Source organism: Onychomys torridus, chromosome 4 (genome assembly GCF_903995425.1).
Source record: "Onychomys torridus chromosome 4, mOncTor1.1, whole genome shotgun sequence".
Lineage (NCBI taxonomy): Eukaryota > Metazoa > Chordata > Mammalia > Rodentia > Cricetidae > Onychomys > Onychomys torridus.
Genome location: NC_050446.1, coordinates 69,379,870 through 69,406,045, shown reverse-complemented (window position 1 = coordinate 69,406,045; position 26,176 = coordinate 69,379,870). Strand labels below are relative to the sequence as shown.

General features: G+C 46.6%; 1 protein-coding gene across 1 annotated transcript in view; it reads right to left on the bottom strand.

The window, feature by feature from the left end:
- The window catches only part of Ptprj (protein tyrosine phosphatase receptor type J), a 141,799-nt gene that overhangs the window by 93,152 nt on the left and 22,471 nt on the right, over nt 1-26,176 (bottom strand). The window lies entirely within an intron of this gene.

Here is a 26,176-nt window from a genome sequence, read left to right as displayed (position 1 = left end):
GAGAGACCAGTTTTCTCAAACAACATTTCATGAGCAGGCGCCCACCCAGGCTCCCTGCAGTCCCTGTGAGGCTCCTTCCTGCACACACCCTTCAGGATGGGGCCTGCACCCTGGTGAGAAGCGGTAGAAGAGAGATGGTATCTACATATGCATCCTACTCCATCTTGTCCTGCACAGGTCCACTGCCTCTGCCTTCCTTTCCTATCTGTCCACTGGCAACGGTCACCGCACCTACCTTCTGGGTTAACTGTAAGGATTCAACAAGTTAATAGGGAGTACTTGGAAAAGTACATCAAAGCCAGGCAAGAGGCAGGTGGACCTCTGTGAGTTCCAGACCAGCAGGATACAAAGTGAGACCCTGTCTCGAAGGGGAAAAAAAAAAGATGTGTTAACACAGATGCCTGCTGGTACTTTTCACTCTCAGAAATAACAGTAGCGTTACCACTGTCATCTAAACCCAGAGTGCACACCCTGTCACATCTGAATCATCCCCTGTACAGGGTCTGATCACTTGTATTCATCTCCCAGGACAGGCTCACATGCCACTCTTGGTGTAAATGAAAATTAAGAAACAGGTCTGAGTCAGAAAGGAGGCTGGGAGACAGAGTTCAGGAGCACCAGAGTTCCAGTAATGTCCACCACAGAGATGACAAGAGCCCGTGGAGCCAGCCTGGGCAGCAAGCAGCCCTGGCTACTGAGGCCCCTGAAGAGGCCATAAGCACCGAGGCCTCAGAAACCCGTTCAGCACATTATCCGGGAAGAGCAGGGCGAGGAAGAGAGGCGGGAGCACTTGTCCTCTGTTAATGGGCGGTGGTACCCTGACACTTTTTTTTTTCCTAAAAGAAATTGTTGAGGTGTTAGTCCTACTAAAAACACCCATCAGCCTAGGAGCATCTTCCGGACTTACTGAAATTAACAGGAGCCACTAAAGGAAGCTGGCACTACCTCACTGGCTTCCGACTTCTCCAGTTCTGCAGCTTCCCAAGTCTGTGGTGGGTAAAACAAATGCTGACTCTTCAAATGTCCTGACTGACTTTGTTGTGTGTGTGCCAACATGAGCTTGGATTATTTTAATTTTAAAAAAAAAAAAAAAAAAAGTTTTTGCTCCTGCAAGGTGTGAAGAGGCAGCGCCTGGCTTTATTTACAGAATACCAGTAAACTAGATAAAAAGAAGGTTCTGGTGCAGCTTGCTTCCAGACTTTGAAAGGGGCTTCTCCACAATGGTTCCAAAGACACAACTGCATTCAAATGCTTCATTGATGCAATTCTCAGTAACTGCAGAGTCTAGTTCCAGGAGATCTGATACCTTCTTCTGGTCTCCACAGGCAGCGGGCATATACCTGCAGGTAAATACTCATACACAGAAAATAAATAAATCGTTTTTAAAAATCTATTTCATGGGAGTTGGAAAGATGTCTCAGCAATCAAACACACTAACTGCCCTTACAGAGGACCCAGGTTCAGTTCCCAGCACCCACATCAGGTGTCTCACAACTGTGTGTAACTATACTTGCAGGGAATCCAATGCCCTCCTCTGACCTCCTCAGACACAAACTCACAGGTACACAGGTATACACATAAATAAAAAGTAAACAAGTATTTTTAATCTCCTTCACAGACTTGGCATATCTTCATGTTTGAAAGTTTGCTACATGACAGTTAATTCACAAAGCAAGACAGAGCATTGGGGGCTATGGCTCTGCTGGCACTGCCTTTGCATGCACAGAGCCCTGGGTCCAATCATCGGAACCACATACACTGAAAACAGTGGTCAATGTCTATACTCCTAACACTTAAGGGGGGAAGGCAGGAGGGTCAGAAGTTCAAGGTCATCCTGGGCTAAATAGTGAGGCCAGCCTGGGCTACATAAGACCCTTTTAAAAAAGAAAAAGAAAAAAAGCATGCTGTTAAGCAGCTAATCATTCTTATCTACAAAGGACTCTTTACTGAAAACACTTCTTCCATGGAGCAGGTTCTATAGGATCACCTATCCCCAAAACACCCCATTAACTATGCTCCAAGACCCTTGAACACCCCAGTCAAACTATACTCTTATTCATGTAAGGTTAGGGCTTGAGCCAGCGGGGCAGAAGGAGCAGGAGTTAAGAGTTCACAAGAGCACAGACTCTAGGAGCAGCCACAGCCGATATGCAACCGTGCAATAATGCAACTTACACTAATGAATCATCTTTTCTCTGTCTGGCCTCTAACAGGGAAGCAATCAACAGGAGCCACCTATTGGGCATCGTCAACATCTAAGTTGGGGGCGAGGGAAATGGCTCAGTGTGTTGAGCACTAACAAGCAAGCCTGATGACCAGAGTTCTGGGACTCCCACGGTAGGACAGAATTAACAATTGCAGGCCTCGTGGCTCACACACACAATTTTTTCTTAATTCTAAACTGCAACCAGATGTGGTAGCACATGCTTGTAATCCCAGCACTTGGGAGATAGAGACAGGAGGATCAGAAGTTCAAGAACATCCCTCAGGTACACAGCAAGTTTGAGGCTAGCCTGGACTACATGAATCCCTGTCTTAAAGCCCCTCCTCCCACCAAAAAAAAAAAATCAAAATTTCTGTTGCAAGTCAGGTACTAGCTGTACTTTGGAAGGAAGTTCTGAGCAGTCCAGAGGCATTGAAGAGACACACACGATCTAAGAAGTGGAGGGGCCAATGTACCATTCAGAGAAAGAAAGAAGGGAGGAAGTGAGGGCCATAGTGCCAGGCTGCCTTGGGCTTTATACGCTCTTCCTCCCTGAGTGAGAGCAAGGACCACTACAGGGATAGATCAGGGAAGGACTATGAGTGACCCAGCTTCAGTTCTTTCAAAGGGCCATTCTGCTTGCCTCATGGAAGCAGACACAGAAGGTCTGTGGCAAATGTAGAGAGAACAGTGGGGTGGCCCTATAGTTATCCAGACCAGAAATGACTATGACTTGGACCTACACAGTTCCAAGGGGTATAAGAAGTGGTCAGGTTCTGTATTTGCTTTGTAGGTCAAGCCCACAGTCAGGCAGAAGAGCTAGACACAGGGTTCCGAAGACAGGCCTCAAGGAGGCCTCCAAAGCTTTGCATATGACCAACTGGAAGAATGGAATGGCCAGGAAATGAGGGGGGAAACAAGCTGGACCCAGTGATACGGGCTGTGTTTCTGTTCTCAAGAGGGCCACAGAGGCCTTCCTTCCTTTACATATTCTCCCAGGGAGCAAGAGTGAGTTATCTCCTTTGTAAGTGTCTACTTGTGACTGTCACTGCCACCACCAACCCCAGCACTCATACAAGGGGGCCCCTGGGTACCCAGGCTGCCCAGGACTAGTATGTGCATGTACTGTACCTCAAACTCATACCAGGAAGCCTATGCTGCCCACACCCAAGCCACATCCTCCACCTGAGCCTTTTCCAGTAATAAAGATGGTGTTTTGATCTCTCCATTCTTTGACACTGTGCACACCTCAAGAGCTCTGAAAATAGCATTACTTTGACTTCTGTAGCTCTATGGAACCTCATAACCATCCCCGTAGTCGGTTAATCAGCAAAGGAGACCCAAGCACCTACTGTTCAACAGCGCTAGACAATGAAGGCTGAATGTAGAGGAGGATCTGAATCGTGAGCCTCGTTCAATAGCTAAATACTCCATGGCTGGTCACACCACGAGGAGACAGCGTGCGACTGCGCCAGCCACAGACACCCTGACACAAAGGGCCATGTTCTGTTTCTATTCATCAGCCGGGCAACGGCAGGCAAGTTAGTGAACCTCTGTGCCTGCGCTGTATCGTTTCTAAAGCAGAGGCAATGACATCATTTACTTCCCTGGGTTATTATGAGAATGAAATGTGCTAATTGATACAAAGTAGTCAAGAGAACAGCTGACACACCGGAAGCACCCAGCCACTGTCATCAACATCACTGTCACCATCACTACCATACCACCGCCTCTCTAATGATCAGGATAAAGGCTACCATCACCAAACTGCTCGGTGGTAAGAACTGCATGCTGAGTGCTCCAATAACGCACTGGAGCCTTGTTAACTGAGTTTTGTCCTGCTGCTTGAACACAAAGCTTGGAGAGCCAGGCTAAGTATATCGGCAAGGGCTCACACGACTAGCAAACAAAAGTCAAAGTCATGATTTGAACCTGCATCTTAAAAACTTTGAGGCAGAAAAAAAATAATTATATGCAATAAAGTGAACATGTGTGCTTCTGCCTGCTAGTCAAGTGTTAAAAATACACACAGAATTGAGGGCACCTCCCCAACACACAAAGCTCCCTTTGAGCCCAAAAGTACAAAATGGGGGAGCTCCCCAGTCCTGGTTAACCTTATCCTCTGTGTGCAGTACCAATCACCCAGACCACATCCTATTCCCACCACAACCTGAAAACCCACTTCCTCCCCCAGAACACATCCCAGGAAGCAAAAGTCAACATTAAGCTCTGGCGTCTCCAAGAACACCTTGTATATTGACCTATGTGTGCCAGCAAGTAACCAAGCTGGAAAAACAGCCTTGAAAAGCCTGAAAAGGGATCAGAGTGCCCTGGCACATCTTCAATGCTGCTGGCTAGTCCCAGCTTTAGCAAAGCTGAGCCAAGCAGAGTCCTGAAAAATCCCCATATCAATGCCAGGGGCCAGAGATAAGATAATCCCGGTGGCATTTCATAGACCCGTCCCTGAGGCCTGCATATGGAAAGACACCCTCAGACACCACCACCTGGACTTTCTCGTCCCCATCTGCATGTTGAATGGCAGAGAAGCACTTGTGTATCCCCTGCCTGGGAAGCTGGCCCCCTTGAAGGAGAGTGCCTGTGGCCCTTCTGAAGACTCTGAACATGGGGTGGTGCTCTTTTTCACATGTCAGTCATAAGACCTGCCCTTGAGCCTTCCCAGACCAGAATTCATCAGAAACAGTCTATGGAGGATGCAACAATCACACTGGCCGAGATGGGAGGGAAAAGAACAGAGGCAAGAAAGCAAGCAAGAGAGTAGTATATGTTAAGATCAGAGACCGGGCAAAGACTGGGGGCTTTAAAGACAGGAAAATTACTGTTCCGTGCTCACAGGCAATAGCCCAGGCAAACCACAATCCATATTACTTCAAAAACACTCCTTGGCAGGGTGAATGTTGAGACCCTACAAGCACCAGCTCCACAGTGGGGTGTGGACAGATAGTAGATACATCTACTCCTTCACTGTATCCTCCCAAACGTCTTGTGAGATATGAGAAGTGATCTGATTTTACCAGTGAAGAAATTCACGTTCAGAGTTATTAACTTGTTCTGGTGTGAAACAGACTCCATGGCAACAGACTCGAAATCAGCCTGACTCAGAGATCACTCAACATTTTTCACAGAAATGCATCAACAAGGGCGACATCCAGAGGTCCAGTATATGCAGGAAGACCACAGAGAGCACAAACACTCAGGGACACAAGGATACCAAAGTCGGAAGATGATGAACTTCTAACAGGCTAGACAGGCCCCTCGACAGCTCCAAGTCTCATTCTTCACCCGAGATAAATAAGGGTCAATTTAAAATCAGGCAATGCAGACAGACTACGTGGCACAGAGGACACACTGACACATCCTTTCTCAAATGCAACTTGTTAGTGTGACTCGAGTTCATGGAGCAAGACAGAAAGCCTGCCACCTGCATGCTCACTGAAGTACCACCATCATGGTCCTCATCACTTTCACCCTCAAGGCGCTCACTTCTGAGTGCTCTCAATGTCCGACTCACACTCATCATGGTATTCCAGGTGTGACTACCATCCATCTACTTGGAAGACAAGCAAATGATGCTACAGTGTGAGTGACTTTCTCAAAGTCTGAGCGGACGGAAGGATGCATACCTGCAGAGTCTAACTCCAGAATGCATGTTCAAGATGCCAGCAAAGAAGCATTTCCTAACCAAACTCAAACACTTCAGCTACTTGATCCCAGATGATAAAAGTAGAAAGAGGTTACACTCCCATGCACACCAGCTCCCACTCCCTTCCAGCTGCCTTCCAAAAGCAGTTTCTTCGGGGTTCGTGCTTCCCTTAGGGTTTCTCCAAACTTGTGCTGGGACTGGAAAAGCGGCTGCTGAGGAGACAGCCCTATGCACTGGAGAGCTCTTAGCAGCATCACTGGCCTCCATCTGTCTGAGGCCAACTGCACCCTCAGGAGGCCTCCTGGTGTTAAGTATATACAAATCACCTCCAGTTGAGAACAACACAGAACCCACAGACAAGTGTATGCACAAACTTACAGAGCACCATGGGCATGAGCTGGGTCTTAAATCCCAGTCCTATTACGGGCTAATTCTGCCTCTGTAAGATGAGAATGACCACACATGGCCCTCACAGAGCTGCTGCGAAAAGCAGAGACTAGTTATGTTAAGGCCTGAGCTCAGGGGCTGCCTCAGAGAAACACTGGAATGGTAAAGATTCCGGTCATCAATTGAGTCCCAACTCACAATACCCTGAAAGCAACCAGGGAAATAAGGAGCACATTTTTCCACTTTTACAAGTTAACACAGCCATCAGGGGGGAAAAAAACATTTTCCGTACTTCCTTATACTATGGGAGTGGAAAGAATATAATCAAATAACTTCCTCTAAATTAAAAAAAAAAAAAGTCTCAAGTAGCTTAACCTGGAAATCAAATGTAGGAATCTTCCATCTCTAGCTTGGATCCCAACACCCCATCACAGAGCCTTGATGCTCAAACACAATGCATACATACCCACACACACGCACACTCACAGCAGTATTGCAGACATAACCTTTTATGAAAACAACACATCTAAAATCATGAAATGCAGAGGACGAGATAGGTGTTCTGAACTGTTAACCACTAACAATAGGGTATAAGAGTTATCAATAGGAGAAAGCATTCATAATAGGATACCAAAAAAATATTTATGCCATATGATCATTTCAGGAACACCATATGATCATTTCTATAATGTGCTCTGGGGGCTAAAGCTCTAAAAAACAGCAAAACTGTGGACAGTGTTCATCTGTCGATTGTAAATTAGGGGATTTTTACTCTCCATTAACACCTTCCTTCATTTTCTAAGTTCTTTATCTTCACCAACCACCTGGGGGTAAGGAGAGCCTTGTGGGTAAGTGAAGGTTGAACTCCAGTTCCATCACCAACCTAAGGTGACCTTGTGCTGGGTACCTAACTGTTAGCCCTTTCTAACGGTAGTACGAGCCCTGGGTGGCATTTATTCCTATTAGGCCCTGGGAACAAAGGTAACAGAATCAAAGACGTCATCAGTTAACTAGCCATTTTCCTAAGAGAGCTTTGGCACACTGATGAGAAGACAGGAATGTTTACCAGGTACCCTGGCAAAAATCCTCTGTTAGACTCACCAAGACTCCCGGGGAAACTCCGCCCACAAGTTATACAAAGAACAGAGCAGGAAGATGTCCTCTGAAAAGGCTGTTCCCTGTGGCAGGAGCACACCACACCCAGAGAGAGCAGTACTTCACCAAGTTCAGCAAATGAGCTTGTCATCAAAAGGAAATAAGTTCTCTGCTTTTGCCGTTGCATCCTAAGCTTTGATAAATTACATTTTCTCATCCCATCACATCCGCTGACGTTTAATTAACTTTCCAAATAAATGCTCGAAGGCTCAAATACATCCTGGTACAGAGCAGGCACTGAGGCAATCCAACATATGGATGTGAGAGCCAACATGGGCCCTAATGGAACTCGGGAAGAAGAGATCACCATCACATGCCACTGTGCACCTGTCCAAAGCTTCTCCATGATGATGGCATGACCACAAAGTGACTGCATCTACCATCCTGATGGGAGATGCTGCCAAGCGGAATTTGTAGGTTCAAGGAGATATGAAATTTCTTCTACTTAATTCTGCTGTGAGCCTAAAGCTGCTCGTAGAAATAACCTCAGCTCGGAACAGTGGAGCACACCTGAAATGTCAACATTCGGTAAACAGAGGCGGAAGGGTCAAACCAGGTCAGTTACAGAGTGGCTTGAAGCCAGCAGCCTGGGCTACATGAAAACCTGGGAAGATAGCTCTCTATCCAGTGCTCCACAACCTCAGCATGAGGACCTGAGTTCAGCATTGCACCATGTGAGTGTAATTCCACACTGAAAAGACAGAGACGGGAAGATCCCTGGGGCTTGCTGGTCAGCAAATCCAGCAGATTCATTGAGAAACCCTGTCTTGAAAAATAAGGTGGAGGGCAACCCAAGATGACACCCCACACCAACCTGTCTGCCACACACACATATACACATACACCACACACACAACAATGAAAATAAACAATGTAGAAAGCAACCATAGTTGGTAAAAACACAGCAGCCTTCATCAGCTCTTTGCAAAAGCCAACTCACACATACAAACGCATGCACTCTCAGGCCACCTGACTGCAGAGGCTAGGAAACCAGAAAAGCAGGCTCGCTGGGGCGCTCACTACAGAAAGCACAGGAATGTTCAGCTCATTGTACAGTTCCTGAGTGTCGGAGGACTCAAAGGAAGCCCTTCCAGCTTTCAGCTGGCCCTTCAACAAAAAGCACTTTTATTCACAAAGCCTCAATAAAGCTAAAGCTATGATTTTTTTTTTCTTCTGCAAATTTCCAGAAAGGAAATATCTGAAGGGAGCTTCACAGATGAGGCCTCCAAAGGCAGGCTCGGCTGCAATTTAATTTTCATTATGAAAGGCCATCCTCACATAAGGCCCATGTCAAGCTGCCTTCTCCACAGAGCCCTATAATTAAAGCAACAGGGTCTTCCAGGTTTCTTAAGCCAGTCTCCACATCAACTGTACTCAGCCTGTCTCCATCCACTGTCTATCCCAGTGTAGGGTTTGACATGGTTGCCATGACTGAGTGGTGCTGAACTGAGTGAGATTTTGTCCTACTGGGGATATCTGGCAATGTCTACAAACACTCAGTTAGTTGTAATTGGGCAGTAGAAAAGGGGTACCTCTGGTATCCATTAGGCAGAGGCCTAGGATGCTGTTAGCATCCTGCCTTGCGTAAAGCACCACACACACCCCCAAACAAAAGCATTACCCAATGCCAAACATTACCAATGCTGGCTTGAACCCTGCCAAAATGGAAGGTTCTGAAATAAAACTCTTGACTGAACATCAATGAAAGCTTATTCCATGCAATGAATGCTCTTTGGGAGAAGTGTGGCCTCTACCATTGGCCGGGCAACGATTGACTTTATTGAGTTTGGGGGTTCGTTGTTGTTTTCAGCTTCTTGTTTGTTTTTGTTTCATTTTGAGGCAAAAACAATCAATTGTCATGTGAATGTGCAGATCTGTGTGCTCATGTGTGTGCATAAGGAGGCCAGAGCAAGACACCAGGCATCCTCTGTCTCCCTCTGCCTTTTTGCCTTGAGACAAGGTCTCTAACTAAATGGGAAGCTTACTATTCCAGCTGTGCTGGCTGGCCAGGGAGCACCTCAGGATCAACCTGTGTCTGTCCCCCATGCTGGGGTTGTAGGTATATACAGCTATGTCCAGCTTTTTACATAGGTTCTGGGGACTCAAGCTCAGTTCCTCATGCTTGGAGAGCAAGTTCTATTACCAACTGAGCCATGTCTCCTGCCCCAAGGCACATAGTCTTGTTAGCTTTATTTTATAATTGAAGAAACATTAGGTTAAGAAGTAGAGGCAGGAGGATTAGAAGTTCAAAGCCAGTCTGCACACGCACATGGATCACCACACACACATGCCACACAAACACCCCCCAAAAACGTTACCTAAAGCCAATGAGAGGGTTCAGCTGGTAAAGGCTCCGTTCAACATGTCTGCTGAATTACATGGACAACAATGGAGAACAGAGTAGTCAGGCGCCTCACACACACACCCCAAATGCTTACGAAGTTCACAGCATCCCCAAGAAAGCCACGAATGACCAGCACCCCATCAAATTGGCAATAAAAAAAACCAGAAAGCTTATGACCCCAAAGGAGCCACACAGAAGTGAGGACTGCATGCATGATGGAAAGTCTGTTTCCAAAAAACCACCAGAATGTCTGCCTCCAGGTCGCATTCATGATCACGTGCAGTGGCAAGAATTTCCACACTACCATTTTCTACAAGTTTGATCTGTATTCAGAAATTTATATAAGTTAATGATGGCAACATATGTGAGAAGATTGTTTTTAAAATCTTGTTTCTTTATATACATGTATGGGGGGGGGGGGGACGGACAACGCTCAAGATCAAACTATCAAACCAAGGCCAAGCGCTCTACCACTGAGCTATGTCACCAGCACTTAAAATTTCACTACACAGCCCAGGCTTGCCTTCAATTCAAGATCTTCGTGTCTTATAACCCTGAGTTGCTAGGGTTATAGTCACATATGACCACGTCCAGTTTAATAACTTTTTAAAGTGTTTTGGGAGGGTTGGGGTTTTTGTTTGTTTGTTTGTTTGTTTGTTTGTTTGTTTGTTTGGGGTTGTTGTTTTTCAGGGAGGGTCAATGTTTGTTGTTTTTTGACAGGGTGGGCATACATCATGTTACTATCTATAAACTACCTCATCTGGCTTTTGTTTATTGGTTATTTGGGGTTTTGTTCTTCATTTTTGCTCCAGGTATTTTTTTTCCTGCAGTTTTAATAAAATTTACACCAACCCCAACTGGAATGTGCATAGTAGAATACATTTCATCAGACAGAGATTCCCACTCCATATCTCCCCACCTCAGACCACAGATGATCTAGACTCTTCTGAATCTTAATTACAAGCTCAGACATAGGGCTTCCCCTTGGCTTGTTAGCAAAGTCAAACAGTTGTGATTGCGATGCTACAAAACAAGCCTAGTGCACCCCACATGCTAGACAAACACTCGACTACTGAGGGCTACCACCACCACAGCTCCAATTTAGTTAGTTAGTTAGTTAATTTATTCTGTGTGTGTGTGTGTGTGTGTGTGTGTGTGTGTGTGTGTTCATTCATGTGCTGCATGCTTGTGCACATGTGCCAGAATTCTGCATTGGGTATCTTCCTCAGTCGTTCCCTACTTTTTTTTTTAAGATTTTTAAAAAATGTGTGTGTTTTGACTGTGTGTGTGTGTGTGTGTGTGTGTGTGTGTGTGTGTGTGTGTGTTTGTGAATACCATATGTGTATAGTGCCTGTGGAGGCCAGACGAGGGCGGCAGAACCTCTAGAATTGGAGTGTCAGCTGCCATGTGTATGCTGAGAACTGATCTCAGCCCTCCTAATCATTAAGCCCTTTCTCCAGCCTATCTCTCACTGAACCTGGGGCTCACTAATTGACTGGACTGGCTGGCCAGCAAGCTCTAGGAGTCTGCCCATCTCCACCAGCCAGCACTGGGGTTACAGACAATCCTGTCTGGCTCTTAGGTAGGTGCTGAGGATCCTGATTCCGATCTTTACCCTTGGAAGGAAGCACTTGCCCGGCTTCACAGCTGTCCCAGTGCCGTCCCAGTGCCTCCCCAGCCCGTGTTGCCTTCTATTTTGAGACAGGATTGTGATAAAATGCCTAGACTGGTCTTGAACTTGTTCTGTCTTCTATCCTCCTGCCTCAGCGTCCTGAGCAGCTGGGATTATAGGCTTCACCACCAGGCCAGGCACAACTTTGAACTTTTTTCAAAGTGTGCTTGAGAATTCACAAAGGAAGCCGTCAACCCTAGATTCTCAGCTCTTTGAGACCAGGGATCCTGTCACTCTTGTCCACCGAGGCTAAACTGAAGCCAGAGCTCAGCACACAGTGGACACTCAATAATTCCCTGTGGAGTGTACGAATGCAAGTGACCCTTGGGACAGGGGCTCTGTTATCCATTTCCTCAACTGTAGACAGAGAGGCATGACTCAGCTCTCTCTGCATGGGGATTAAATGAGCCAGTAGATGGGCCATGCCAGCCCTGGCCTCCACACAGTGCTTCCTGAGCAGAGCTCCAGGGAGATCACAAACAAAAGAAAACCGGATGTGGTTGTAGTTGACATGCACATCATCTGTCTGCTGAGCTCCTCCACTCGAAAGAACCAATGCAGACCCGTACTCATGCCAGGCAGCTATTACCTCACCCCTGCAGGAGGCGGCAAAGCAGGGCTACAGTCCGCAGAAAGGAACCGATGAGGATAAACGGGTACAGCAAGAGTCTAGAAAGTGGGTCCCATACTCAAAGAACATAGCCAGCCAACTCAGATGCTCCAGCATGCCCCATCCTCCCCCATCAGGCAGGAGGGTGGAGAGGAGGGAAGCAAAGGAAAGGAACAAACTCAGTCCTCCTAAGAAAAGCCCCTAAGAGCTGCAACCATTTTGAGCAGGCAGTCCTGGGTTTTTACTTGGACAAGGGGACAGTAAACAGAAGCTTGCCACCAGGCTCCATGCAGCAGGAACTAGAAAGCCTTACATCTCAGAAGACGCACTGGTCACTGCACAGTCCAGTTCACGGTGCAGGGCCAACCTTCTGGGTAGAGAAGGCACTTCGGTGAAGAAGCAAGTTGAAAGCCAGCTCTGCCAAGAGCATAGCTCCCAAAGCCTCTCTGGAATCTGTTTTCCCTGGCTGGCAAAACACTCTGAGGACTCCCTTCCAGATCAAAAACAGTAGATGTGTACCAGACATACAGTCAAAATCCAGGCTAACCCTCCAAGACGAAGGGCTCTTCCCTAAGACAAAATCCAAAGATCCATCATTTGTGCAGGGAAATAACTTGGACATGCCAAGGGGGCTAGTTGGCTAGCAGATGTGGCTCTGGGAGGGACTGACACAGTCAGAGTCCCAGCAAGCAGGTGAGATGAACCACAAAGAAATTCTGATAACCAACCTACTGTGGCCAGAAGCTGTCAGGGGCTACACGCAGACCATCATCAGCTGTGAAGACTTCTACTCTACCATTGCTGTGTACCACTACCACTCCACTCCCTCACAGTTTGTTCACTAAGGTCATGATGACTTGGCCTGGTACCTGCACCCTGGTTTTGACAGAGCAGCAGAAGGAACACCAGTTCATGATCTTGCACCATCTCCCTTTCCTCACTGGCTTCTTATGGAATCCCAAATCTAAGTGACATACAGGAACACGCTGTGCAAATGAGTCATTCTTCTGTCCACCTTCGCAGCAAGCCAAGCAGCACTGGAGATGGGTTACAACCCATGGTTGCAGCCTGGACCCAGATGCTGCGATTCCCCTTGGGACTTCTCCACCCGATAAGCCTGGCCTTAGAGCAGCTGTGAATCTGCCCAACTGTACAGTGGCCCTCGCTGGAGGACACACCTCCCACCTTCCAGATGGGACCCACTGAGGCAGTCAACCCTACACCCAGCTGGGCAAAGAACTAGTTTGAACCCATGGGGCAAAGGGAGAGGTAGTCACCCTTGAAATAAACCCAAGTGGAAAGGCCAAAGTATATCTTACCATCTCAGGGAAGGTTATAAAGGCTGAGGCAAAACTTTACAACCTTGTGTCAGGTTTCCTTCAAGCCCCGTCCCTCTAGGAAGGGGAAATACATCTAGTGCTACAGAAACCAACCTTTGGAGCAAACTAACCATCTAGGACTGGAACTTCCCAGTGTCGAAACACTGGGGAAGGCTTGCACCTCAATTCAGAGAACAGTGGTCCTTCCCAAGACATCAGGGTTTTCTGCCACCATCCAGCCAGTCAGCACGGACTTCAGAACCACACAAAACATGGAAAGATACTGGCAGCGTTGCTCACACTCCTAGGCCCCCAGGTTCTTAACCTCCACCCAGTGGATGTCATAGGATCAGGTATGATGCCAGTACTCAATGGGTAGAAGCCATCAGCCCACTGGAGCTGAACCTCTCCAAGAACTCCCACCCTTGTCCCCAAGGATCCCATGACCCATCTCACTGGACCTTGCCAGTCTCGAACGATCCCTATTGAAAGGGTGGGTGCAGAAGGTGAAGAACTCAAGAAAGGGTAAAGTAGAACTTCAACCATTTCCTTCCCTATTTTGCTTGGAACGCCCACCATCTCATACAGGTGGCACTTGTTCTACTTTACTGAACATTGAATTTTTTTTTCTAAAGACAAAAACTGCTGCTTTTGACTGCACTAGTTGACTCTCAACTCCCTGTACCCTCAAGCTAAGATCTCCACAGGCCTCTTCCTGGGTCTTTCCGGCCCAAGGGGTGTGGCCCTGTTCTCTTGGAAAAAAACAAGATCTAACTAAATGTGACCTCATTGCTAAATATGGGGCCAAAAGAGAAAGTCCTGCCTTAAAAGAAAGATAATCAAAGGCTATGAAAGACCACCGTCTGTGCATGGACTAGGTTCCAGGCCTGGCAGGTCAATACCCACTTTGTAGGAGTGTGCTCTTTCTCCTAAGAAAGCCCCTCAACCGCATTTATATACTTTGAGAAGATTTTTCATCAGGAGAACAGATCAAAAGTCAGCCTGATTCCATGGCTCCAAACAAGTATTCTGCATGAATCTTTCATTTTAGAGAGCTCTGTTCTACTTTGAACACACCCAACGCTCTCCCCTCACCTCTCCCCACCTCTCCCCACCTCTCCCCACCTCTCCCCACCTCTCTCCCTTTCCTTCTCTTCTCTCCCTTTTATTCTTCTTTACACACACACACACACACACACACACACACACACACACACACACACACTGGGCTACAGATTCATTCTGGCAAATGTCTCAAGTCCCCAGTGTTCCCAACTGCTGTCCCCTAGCATGGAATATCTCATATCTCACCAGGACATACTACTGGCCTTACACATTAATTTCTACTAAATTTGTTAAGGTCATTCTTTTCTGGGCATAGTAACATATACTGTTAAATCCTGCAGGGGCAAGCAGATCACTTTGAATTCTAGACCAAGCTGGACTACATAGTGAGCTCTAAGCCAGCCAGGGCTACATGGTGAGATCCTGTTCTTCAATAAAAAAGAAAAACAAACAAACAAACAAACAAAAAACTACTCTTGTAATTCAAAACACTCTCAAGCTTGAGACGGGGGTGGGGGGTGCTTTCCATGACACACATATCTTTACCTTGATCATCCCAAAATGAGAACGCCTACTAGTTCAATATTAGGAAAAGACATCATGTGCTAGCCCTGGTGAGAAGCAATTCAGAATACAGAGTGTCCTATTCATGAGAAAAACATAAGAGAAATGTTTTCTTTGACTATTCAGAGCCTTGGTCATGTCCTACTGGGCAAATAAAACTCATATGACCAAGAAGACACTGAAGGGATCCCTTATAACATAATTCCCATCATCACAATGCTCCCATCCATCTGCCCTGTGTCTCTCACAAAAAGGGAACTCAGTCTAATAAGGATGTCAAATCCTGACAGCATTCAATAAATCCTGACATACTCAAGGTGATAGGATCTTTATTGATTCAATAAACATTTCCTACTTGGCCTTCACGTAAATCCAAATGATATCTCTCCAGGGTGAGTGTGCATGCACGTGAGCTCTGTGCATGTGGAGAGAGAGAGAGAGAGAGAGACCCAAGTTTTTCCATCTTCATGATATAACTAGTAATACCACCGTGCATCTTAGGCATACCATGAGAATTAATGATAAACTACATAATGCACACAATAGTCATTCTGTAAGTAGTAGATACTACACAAACCTGAGAGAAACACTCAGTGTTTTCACACCAATCCTTCAATGAGCTCTTACTGTGTGCAAGGCACTGGGTAGAGACAGAAATGAAGAAGGCAAGATGTCTGCCTTCAAGAGGGAAGCAGTCTAGCTGGGAAGCAGGGACACAAAACACAGAACAGCCAGTTGCACAACTCAGCAGAGTGACAGACCCAGGATTTGACCTGTCTCAACTCCCAGAGGTGCCAAGTGGGAGAAAGTGAAATCCGGCAAGAAGTTACATCTACCTGTAGCCCAAAAGGCCTAGAAAAGAGAAGCACACAGCTGCATGTAGCAACCTGGAGCTCACCATGACTAGGCAAACAGGAGAAAGAAGTGGTCAACAGGCCCGTCACCGTGAGGACAACAGGGGACCAGGGAGGATGTCCAGTGGTGGGATGAGACCGTCAGATACTGTGTTTTAGAAACATCTCCTTCTCCCTCTTTGCCTGGTAGAATGGAAAACATTTACAGAGGCTGCAAATAAGCAAAAACATATGAAATAACAATCAAATCTATGTGTATAGCAAACCACCCAAATTTTGGTTCTGGGGAAAGTTTTTGTTGTTTTGGTTTGGTGTTTTTGTTTTTGCTTTTCATCATGGTCTAAAAGTTGTCAGACACATGTGCATATGTGTACAAGCACACAGGACCACGAGAGTCTTGCACAGAGTTCCTGATGCTTTATTGCTTACTTAGCAAAGCCTGTGTCATGTGGGAACTCTGATGAATGACGTGAATGAACAGTAGCTGAGCCTTGCAACCTGGCGAACTAGAGGGGACCCTTAACCACCACCATCACTCTAGAGCCTTTAGACTCACGTCAGCACATTTCTCAGGAGTTTTTAAAAAATAAAGAGTATTAGGGGAGTAACTCAGTAGTAGAGCACTTGCTTTTCTGGGCCAAAGGGCCATCATGCCTAAGTAACAAAACCCAACTTCGTGGTAGATGTAGGATTAAAGAGTTTGCAAAAAACAATTAGTATAAGTGCTCACAACTCAAGGTTATTATGAGTCACTTACTAACTGAAAAGGCTGTCCTTCCTAAAGAACTAAATAGAGAGAAGCTTCCTGCACAAAAACTGACATCTCCACTGTCTACACTGCTGTTGTACCCACCTGCACTGGAAGGAGTGCCATCTTGGGCATGACGGACAGAGTTCACTACAAACATCCTAGGGCCAAGGTGGCACAGCAGCCTCCGCTATAGAGATGAAGTCAAAATGGCACGACATTGCCACACAAATCGGGGTTCCCCTCGGCAGATACAGAGAGCGGCTGCAAGGGCGCCGGAGGCTGAGGAGCCAAACTGCACGGAGGGTTTATGCAGAAGAAGCAAGGAAAGAAGATCTGAAGTGAGCCTTGGGACAGATGGGAAGGAAAGGTGTGGAAGCAAGAGGGAGAGGCAGGCCAAGCAGAGAGACAGTCTGCAGAGATCCCCAGAGACTAGGAAGAGAGGAAGTGTTCAGGGACAGCAGGGACGGGGCCATCCAAGCCACATGTGAGGACTTCCATGCTTTGTTCTGCCCCATTCCACATCTGCACAGGCCACGGGTGTCTGCCTGTACCCTGCCTCACACACTGGCTTCCACAAACTCGGGCTTCCTAGTTGTAGCATCTTCTCTGTGCTGCCAAGTGCTTTGGAAATCACTTGATTCCAGAGCTGCTCCTAATTCATCTGACCAAGAGTCCAAAACCTCCTTTGTATGGTCTCCTGGTTCCAAGAGAATAGGTTAGAAAAAGACTACTGTGGCCATCGAGATTGTACAATAGAAGTCTATGAGCTGGAGGTGAGGAACAGTCTCATCCAACACTGTCCTTGAGAACAACCGGCCATGGGAAATAGAAAAAGAGAGGACTTCTGGAGCAGACCATCCTAAACCACCCAAGTGAGATGTGCTCAGCCACAATGAGCAATACGGACCTGGGTTTGCAAGGCGGAGTCTGAAACTCCGACAGGAGATATAATACCATTAGAGATAGTACTGGATTTGAAGGCAGGCAGATTTGGGGTTAAATCCTCAGTTCCAGGCTGGAGGGAGGGCTCTGTGAATGGGTGAATAATGTGCCATGCAAACACGAGGACCTGAGTTCAGATTCTCAGAACCCACATAAAGCTGACAGGGTCTCCTGTGTCTATAACCCCAGCACTCCTCAGCAAAAGGGGAGGTGGAGGCAAGAAAATCTCCAGAAGCTCCCAGGCCACCTCACCTGGCACCCCGTGGTAAACAAGAGACATGGTCTCAAACAAGATGGAAGGAGAGGCCCAATACTCAAGGCTGTCCTCTGACCTCTACACTTGCCAATACGTTGCAATCTGCAGCAGCAAAGGCGGGGAAATCCCACAGGTGAATGGTTAAGTAGTGACACACGTGAACTACAAAATTTCCGTTCAAGAAAACTGTTCCATAGGGGGGTTTCGTGATGACAATTATATTTAAAATTCAGGTGATATTAAAGGGGAATATATGGCATAGGTGTGACGCTGGTAAGAAGAAATTTACAAACAAAAGGGGAGAATGGGATGTACTATGTGTACCACCATGATTGCCTCAAAGAGCAAAACTCTGCGATTAAAACACAGCAAAGCAGTCAGTCAGTGGGCGAAACCCGAGAGCATCGGCCTGGGCCCTAGTCTAGCTCCCTGGAAGGCTGTGTGTGCTAGGACTGCTGAGCCAGGCAGAGCAGAGATAGGCTCTTCTAGCTGTTCCAGTCACGATGTAGGTCAGTGTGTCACTTCTTCTAAGAGGTGAATCGGGATCAGAGGAGCCAATCATTCAAAGGCAGGAGAGACAAGAGCTAAATTAAAGAGGCCTCTCTAGAGAACCAAGTCCTCCCCTAAGACTTCCATCTCGGTGCTATGTTTTTACGCTGCTATTGACTGAGAAGCATGCACTGTTAAACAGATCGAGTCTCCAACTGTCCTATAAATTGGTCCTGTGTTTCCCAGCACTAAAAAGAGTAGTAACTCACAAGAGAGCAAAATGCCAACAGTACAAATTTAGAAGATGGGTTAAAAACTATTCTGATCCAACTCCCCAGTGACAACCCTGAAGAAACAGAGGGGCAAGAGCAACAGCCTTCTTCTAAAGCTTAATTCTATGCTCTAATTCAGAGCAGTATAATTAACCCCGAGTTTCACTGCTAACACTGAAGTTTTTCAGCCTGATGAGAATATCATTTAGTATCCTGCAATCGCCAATAATAGCAATATGACACAATGGTGCCTATTGAGGCTCTAATCAGGGCACATAGTCATTTACATAGAACATTTTCTGTGACTCTCTGTAATACAACGCCACAAAGACTCGATTGAGACACAAGGCTCCCTTTCCCATAAACTAAAAAAGAAGAAGAAAGAAAAAAAAAGAAAAGGGAAAAAACCCCACAATTTCCTTTATAGGAGCACACAGATGGTCCCCACCCTTGCTGAGGGCTCACACTACCCAGGCACTTCACAGGAACTCGCCTGCCCTGATGTCAGCCAGAAACTGGACACTGGCACTTGGTGTGTCCATCTGCCTGACCCCTGTGCAGAAAGAGAGCATCTGCAATGCTATCGGGAAACCTCGGGCACAGAACAGAATGAGGGCTCAAGGGGATCAATAGCTTTACAAGCCAAGCCTCTGGCTTTGAGGGCCGCTCAGCTGACTCACATCAGGCCTGAGAAATGTGATCACTAGTCCTCTATGGCTTGACTGGGAGCTGTGGGCCATGAAGTGGGTCTGAAAAGGAAGTATCTATGACAGACACATTACCAGGGAAGGAAAGTGTAACCGCTCTTCAGGGCTCAGAAGATAGGCAGATCAGGTTTGAATCCCACCTCTACCCACTAGCTTTGGACTCAGAACAATGGCCCTGAGCCTGCTTTTTATATGTCTGTAATTCCAGCACTGGAGAGGCTGAGGAAGGAGAATCATGAGTTCAAACTATACTAGGATATCTTGTCTCAAAGGCCAAAATATTTACATACTATTATATGTAAATACTCATTAACCATCATAAAACAACCACTCCAAAAGGTACCTGTTTTGAGTGCTTTGCCCCCAGGGGGACAAAGCTGTCTGTCTAGCTGGTAAGAAGGAGAACTAGAGAGCTGGAAAGATGACTTGGTGGTTAACAGCCAGTTACTACTACTTTTGCAGGGGACCCAAGTTCAATTCTCAATACCTACGTTGGACAACTCACAACTACCCGTAACTCCAGCTCCAGGAGACCAATCTCCTCTTGGCCTCTATGGGTACTGCATTCATGTGACCACACCTACACACAAATACACACATACACATATTTTTTAAAGATGTATTTATTTATTATGTGTACAGTGTTCTGGTATGTATGCCTACACACCAGAAGAGACACCAATCTCACTATAGATGGTTATGAGCCACCATGTAGTTGCTGGGAATTGAACTTAGGACTTCTGGAAGAGCAGCCATCTCTCCAGCCCCACATACACATAATTTTAAAAAAATAAAAATAAATCTTTTCTTTTTCAAAAACAGAAGAGTTCAGAATTCTGAACCTGAGTACCGAGACAACTTCCAGAGGCCATTCCATCAAAGATCTTCACCTAATCATGCAATCCCCACCCTACAGGTGGAGATCCCATTCACAAGAAGCTTTACAGAACTGTTGGAAGCACTTTGACATTGTGGAGCACCAATGATCTAGACAACGTACCCCACCAGAGCCTTCCACAACTGAGTCAGTGGAGCCACACAGTGTCCTACAGGTGGTCTTATGCCCGCCATGTCTTACTGACAAAGCACAGAGAAGGAAGAGACTTCACCAGGTTGCAGTGAAGACCCCAGCTTGACCCAGGTCTTCCGGCTCCCAGGCCCCTGGCTCATTTGCAACTCCACACAATTCAGTCTGTGTTAGCTGGTCTTCGCTCCCCTTCTCTGGGTGCTCTTTATCCCTATCATGGTCGCTGCACAGAACAAGTGAGTGGTCCTGAGGCTAGGAATGAGCAGAAGAGGAGGAAGGACTTCAGTGTAGAGTCCTAATGCCTGCTGCAGTGCGTAGCAAACACATCTTGCTGCTCACAAAAACTCCTTTCTTCCTCTTCGATGAAAGGCGGTTGGACGTGGTACTCCTACCTCTCTTGCTGCTCTCTGGGTGCCTGTTGACTATGGGAGGACCAGGGAGATGCAAGCGGAAGTGTTCCACGGGACTTCTGGGAAGGCTGCTGAGCAAGAATTGGTGCAGCAGAGACCCTCTCTCTGACCAACACTCAGACATGACTTCTGGAGTGCAGCGCCAGCCCACATGGAGAGGGGACAAAGCCCTGTGGGGCAAGGCAAAGGATGATGGCCTTGGTCCTCTGAGGGACCTGAACTGCTGCTTCCATGACAGTGGTTTATGAGAAAGAAGTTAAGTTTCCATCACTTTAGCCTGTTAAATTACTATTAATCAGGCTCGTTGTTAAAGCAGCTAAAGCCAATCCCACCTAAGACCAGAGCAAAACTAAACTATAAGCAAACCCCTGCCCCCTTCTCTTCCTTCCAAACGACTCTATAAAGAGCAAAACATCTGTCCAGATAAAAATCCAACATTCCTGCAAATTAATCTGCTGTAGATTTGAATGTCCATGACTTCCTATAGTCTCACCTCTATCACTGGCCCCAAACAACATGCAGCCATGACCCTGTGTCCTTTTCTTGTTAAGAGAAGAATGTCCCCCACCCCCAGTCTTACTATGAGCCACCCAACAGGGACCTTCATGAAGTTGAGGGAGGGGTCACAGAAAACATTTCAACCTCCCACATGGAAGAGAAAGGGGCAGAGCTCCACGTTGGAAATGTAGTACTCAGGCGGGGCGGTGGCAGCACACGCTTTCAATCCCAGCACTCGGGAGGCAGAGGCAGGCGGATCTTTGTGAAAAGTTCGAGGCCAGCCTGGTCTACAGAGCAAGATCCAGGAAAGGCTCAAAGCTACACAGAGAAACCCTGCCTCAAAAAACCAAAAGAAAAAAAAAAAAAGAAAGAAAGAAAAGGAAAGGGAAAAAAAGAAGATGTAGTACTCATCTCTACGGGTTTCAGGGTTTCTCTTTTGCAGCTAAAGTTGGATGTTTATCACACACAAGACAGCGCTCTCCACTAGAGCCTTCAGTCACCCAAGTCTCATAGATCTGACCTCCATGCTTCCACACCAGTCACAAAGGGATCACTAAAGAAATCCTGAAGCCGGGCAGTGGTGGCACACGCCTTTAATCCCAGCACTCGGAAGGCAGAGGCAGGTGGAACTTTGTGAGTTCAAGGCCAGCCTGGTCTACAGAGCGAGATTCAGGAAAGGTGCAAAGCTACACAGAGAAACCCTGTCTCGAAAAAGCAAAAACAAAAACAAAATCCTGAATAAACAAAAAAGAAAAAAAAGTTCCACAAGCATCAATTGTGTGTGTACAGGGTGCGGAGATTTCATATCAAATCATTTTATTCACATTAAAGAAAAATAATAATATGAATAAGATTTTTGTTAAAAGTGGGAAGGAGAGAGGGGAGAGAAGACTAAGTAACCCCCCTCTTTTTTCTACTATCTTTTTGTCTGTTCTGATTTTGTATATGTATGTGTGCTGATGGAAATCAAACCCAGGTTCTCATGCATGATAAACAAATGCTATTCTACTGAGTTACATCCCCAGTCCCTTGAATTTTATATATGTGCTTTAATTTTTATTATTTAGTATTTCCCTTTATGTAATAATAATTCTTTATGGCTCTAGAAGTAACTAGACCAATATTCAAGGAAGTCATGATACACAATTAACACACTTTGGCCCAGGGAGATGAGCCCACATCCTACAGCCATGAATAGAGATGCTCAGAAGTTGACAGGCAGGTGGTGTCCACCACAAATCACGCTCCATTTGTGGCTCCCAGCAGAGGCCTGGCCTACCATCAGCATTCAAAGCCGTGGTACAACATAAGGGACACCCTGTGCCATGGATCAGTATATGAACTCAGAAAGAGGTATGCAATCAGTATCATTCATAATTAAAAACTGGGCTTTAAGCTCAATTCCACTCATTAGAGTCCTCCTTTATAGCTGAACTTCCCTTTCCACTAAGAAACTAAACGTAGACCAAGAATTAGTGACTCCAGAGCTAAATCAGGTTTTCAATAAGTTTGGTTCCCTCACACCATGGTTAAAAACAAACCAAACCTAAGCCTCTTTAAACAATTAAGATATTTACCTTCAGAGTCTAGATCTCAGGCCTGGAGTGTAGCTCAGTTGGTAGAGGGCTTACCTAGCAGACATGAAGCGTTAGGGTCAACTCCCAGCACAGTCTATCAGAAATTCAAGGTCAACCTCAGCTACATAGCAAATTCACCTGAGCCTGGGATATTTGAGACCTCCTGGTCTAAAAAAAGAGTCCAGATCTCTAGCACTTCATGAATCAGATCATTGGCACACTGGGTCCACAGGCTCAGGCTGGACACGGGGAGAGAACAGTGAATGAAAGAGACAGAGACAAACACAGAGCCACACCCCAGTTCTGCTTCTGCACTGTAAGAAAGACATGGCTCGGGGTCCAGGGCTCTGTCAGGAGCACAAGTGGAAGGACCTTGTGTTTCAAATCAGGTGAGGTGACAGACACCTCCGGAAGGAAGGGGCTGCCTTTGCGTCTGACGGAGACACTGTTAACACTGGAATTCCCTTCCTTCCACCTGCACAGTCTCCAGCACATTCCCGACCGACAGCTAGAGCTTAAAATAATAATAATAATAACAATAATAATAATAATAATAAGCTGGTGAAGTGCAAGCTCTAATTATCTGTGAGTTCAAGGCCAGCCAAGGCTACCTAGTGAGACCCTGCCTCAAGTTTTGTGAGAAGAAGATACAAACTTGCCCCGTGCCTTCACTGTGTCATCCTATTTAGTTCCCACCATCTCAGGGCATAGGTCTCACCCACCCCTCTTCACAGATGAAGAAACAAAGGCTGGGAAGCCAGACTGCCCAAGGTCATTACCAGTAAGACAGAAGCAGCCAACAAGCTGCTGGCTTTGGAGAGTGGTGGCTATACACGTGTCTTTTTCCTTCCCGTGGAAAGCTGGGGTACCTCACTCCTCTTGGCACCAGCCGTCTCTAGGGTTACTCCTGACTGTCTGCGCCCAGTCATACACAGACTGTCTTTGAGTCTGCTCGTCAACTAGAAAACAGGACCTTTGCCTGGGCAGTTTCACTGCTCTTAGGCGCCAGATGACCACTGGCCTCTACAAAACCACCCCTTGATCAACAGAAAGGCCACAGGGCTGGTGACATGGCTCAGCAAATAAAGGTACTTGCTGCCAAGCCTTGATGGCCTGAGTTTGACTCCCCCGACCCAAGTGGTAGGGAAACTGACTCCTGTAAGCTGTTCTCTGACCTCCACATATGCTCTCAAACGTGCACACGGGTGTACACACACACATATGCACACACATACACACACACATACAGACACACGCATGCACACACACGCATGCGCACACACACATACAGACACATACGCGTGCACGCATGCGCGCACGCACACACACACACACACACACACACTCACACATACACTCATACACACACACACACACACACACACACACACACACTTAAAAAGTTTAAGAAACTGGGCCAGGCTTTCAAACAGATCTAAGAACGATAAAAATAGTACCCCCAACATTTGCTCACTTACCAAAATAGATCCACTGAAACCCCACAGTCAAGACCCCTACAAGGGGCCATAAAAGAAATACTTTCCTTATGCTTTACAATGGACACTCAGCCTATGTCGCAAATTTCTCAACAACTTGACCTGTTTTATTCTATTTTGTAGGGTTCAGTTCCACAATATTAGCAACAAAACAGAAATCCTGACTGAATCAGCATCAGGACCACACTGTGCCTGTTGCCTAGTGGCCTTTCCTTTCATGGGAACACTCTTGCCCTGGAATCTCAACCTATCTCAACTCTTTGACTGTATTTCAAAGGGATTCTGAAACTCACCTACATCGGACCATGGTCCTGAAATCTGGTTTCAAAGGAACCCTTCAACCACCCCATGCCACTCAGGCTGGGTGGTGCTTATCTCGTGTGCTGGGAAATGAAGTAACAGGGTGATGATGGCCTAACCCTGAGTCATGTACTGTCATAGCCCAAAAGGATCCAGGCTACCACTTAAGTCGGCTGAGGAAATAAATCCTGGCTGAGAGCCTCACTGAAAGTCGCCTGGCTAGAGGAGGAAGGTCTACTCCTAGAATCCTTCTCCAGGCTCTTGACCAGGATTCCTGAGATAACACACTGCCTCTTCTCATTGTCTCTGGAAGTACACAAGCCTAGCCATCTCTCTCTTTTTTTTTTTTTTCAAGATTTGTTTATTTATTATGTATACAGTGTTCTGTCTGCATGTACACCTGCAGGCCAGAAGAGGGCGCCAGATCTCATTACAGATGGCTGTGAGCCACCATGTGGTTGCTGGGAATTGAACTCAGGACCTCTGGAAGAGCAGCCAGTGCTCTTAACTGCTGAGCCGTCTCGCCAGCCCCCTAAGCCATCTCTTACCTACTCACCACCTTAGAAAACATACACCACCATGGTGAGTGCACACATCAGGGGAGGTACATACTAGAAACCATCCTAGCTGAGTAAAGGATGGACTTAGGTTTGCTTCATTCTGGCCCTGCCTTCAGCTCCCTGTAGGTTTCAAGATCCCCTCTACCCTTCTCCTCACACCTTTGTTCCAGCCACCACCCTGGCTCACACTTCTCTGCAGACCTTCCACGGCTTCCTCTTAACAATCAGTTCTCTATTACCCAACAGAAAGCATCTAACTTGTAAAAAAAAAAAAAAAAAAGAATTTTTTTTCGTTGACGATTAACAAACCCTGAGGGGCCATGTGATGAGTCAGATGTGAACCTGCCATGATGTCCTCACCAACTAGGAAGACCTCAGGCCTCTGAAGAGCCATGATGTAAGTGCTATGCTGCAGACGCAGGCAAGTGCCATGGAAGCCGAGAGAAAGTCATGACTGACTCCAGATTTACAGAGTGAGGAGCGCAGTTGGGTTCTGGGAAAATGTGCCTTTGTCTTTTGAAGGCAGAGTTGGGGGAAGGATTTCCATCAACTGAAGGGGGTGTATTCCAGGAAGACAGAAGAGCATGAGTAAAATCAGGGAGGGTAAGCCCGTGCGCATGTCTTAGAACACCCACTGGTCTAGGGCAGCTGAAGCCTTGGGTGTCTGGAAAGACTTAGGGGGAAGACACTGGAATGGGAGGTCAAGGCCACACAGTGAAGCCAAAATATCGCTCATATTATATCCCTCCTACACGGCATAGAAGTCCTAAGAATGTAAGGCAGGGAAATTCAAATTTGTAGCAAGGAGGGGGCAGCACTGGAGACACGGGGGAGGGATGTAGAACTTAGAAGCCTTTTTCAGAGGCAAAAAACTTGGTCCTTTATCATCAATGCCCCCTGGTGCCAACTTTGCCTATTCTGCACATGATGTCCATCTCTGTGGTGACTGCAATCTGGATAATGGAAAAGCGCCCATCTAATCTGGCCCGATGATGGAAGGAGAGAGGGAGAAAGAGAGGGAGGGAGGGAGGGAGGGAGGGAGGGAGGGAGGGAGGAG